Source organism: Mus pahari, chromosome 12 (assembly GCF_900095145.1).
Source record: "Mus pahari chromosome 12, PAHARI_EIJ_v1.1, whole genome shotgun sequence".
Taxonomy (NCBI): Eukaryota; Metazoa; Chordata; class Mammalia; order Rodentia; family Muridae; genus Mus; species Mus pahari.
In genome coordinates, this window is record NC_034601.1 from 44,596,846 (window position 1) to 44,598,143 (window position 1,298).

Here is a 1,298-nt window from a genome sequence, read left to right on the forward strand (position 1 = left end):
CTCTCTCTCTCTCTCTCTCTCTCTCTCTCTCCCCCTCCCTCTCCCCTTTCCCTCCCCTCCCCTCCTCTCCCTCTCTCTCCTTCTTCGCCTTCTTCCCCTCTCCCCTGTTCTTCCTCCAGGCTACTCTGGCACTAGAACAGCACTTTCTCCACTCGCCGCGCATTTGGCTGGGGGTGGGGGTTGAGGGGGGACCCCGATCTCGGGGCCGGAACACCCAAATCCTAACTCTGCAGATGAACGAGCACCCGGGCTGCCGGTCCCGGTCACCGTCGCACACACCAAACACACCAAACGTAGCCCCGACCCACCGAGGGGCAGCCTTCCCGTACCTTCCACCCCTGCCCCGGGCTGCTCAGGCCCCACCTCCCCCGGCAGCCGAGCCCTGCCCGGGGCTCCTCCACGTACTTTCGCCTCCTTGAAGTTTGGGGCTCCCGGGGACGGCCACGAGCCGCCCGCCGGCGTGAGGGGACCGCTCCGTTGTTGTTTTCCTCGGGCGGCTCAACCCCGCGCCCCGGCTCCGTGCCCCCTCGGGCGGCGCTGCCCGGGCGCCGAGAGGTGCTGCCTGCAAACGCAGCCTGGCACCGGCTGGCCTACTCCTCCCCAGCCCGGCCCCCAGCTCGCGCTCGCCGGGCAGCGCCGCGCGCCCCCCGGCCCGGGCCCGCCGGCGCGGCCGCCGCGACCCTCGGCCCGACCTCTCGCCACCCAAAGTTTTGGCTGAGGGGAAAGTGGCCCGCGAGGAGCCGGCCGGTGGCGGCTCGGGCTCCGGACGCGCGGGTTCCCCTCGCCTTCCTCAAGTCCACCCTACCGGCTGCCGCCGCCGCCGCTCCTGCCGCGGAGTCCTCGGGCTGCAGCCCCGGCGGCTCGCAAGTGAGTAGGAAAACAGAAAGTGCGGGAGAGCGCCTGCGAAGGCTGCGGATGGCGGGCGCCTACCTCGCGGGCTCGCCGCGGCGCGAGGGCGTGTGTGTGGCTCGCCCTCGGCGGCCAGTCAGGGGCTCTCTATGGGAAAGTGGAGAGGAGCTCGCGGAGCCGCGCTGCCTCCGCTCCACTGTACACTGCTCCACATACAGTACATGCAACCCGGAGAGACTGAAAACACTCATTTTATATAAGGCAGCCTGCCATTGGCCCGCGCCGTGACGGACGGGCGGCGCAGCCAAACAGGAGGCGCGTTACACCCAAACACACGCACACATACACACATTTCACAGAGACACACAAAGATCATCACATTTTCTATTTTCTAATGTTCGGGACCTGTAGACAGTGGGCGAGGACAGGTAGAGGGGCCCAGCAGAGTA

At 67.9% G+C, this 1,298-nt stretch overlaps 1 protein-coding gene across 6 annotated transcripts in view; it reads right to left on the minus strand.

Annotated features, from left to right (window-relative positions):
- Bbx (BBX high mobility group box domain containing) overlaps positions 1-1,096 on the minus strand; it is a 240,376-nt gene extending 239,280 nt beyond the window's left edge. For 2 of the 6 annotated variants that reach the window (XM_021209074.2, XM_021209072.2), the window contains exon 1: positions 931-1,096. The gene's annotated coding sequence lies outside the window, so the exon portion shown is untranslated. Of the gene's footprint in view, positions 1-805 lie in introns of all 6 variants that reach the window. The other 4 variants (XM_029544302.1, XM_029544292.1, XM_021209073.2 and 1 more) reach the window with 3 other exon arrangements.
- Positions 1,097-1,298: the final 202 nt, after the last annotated feature.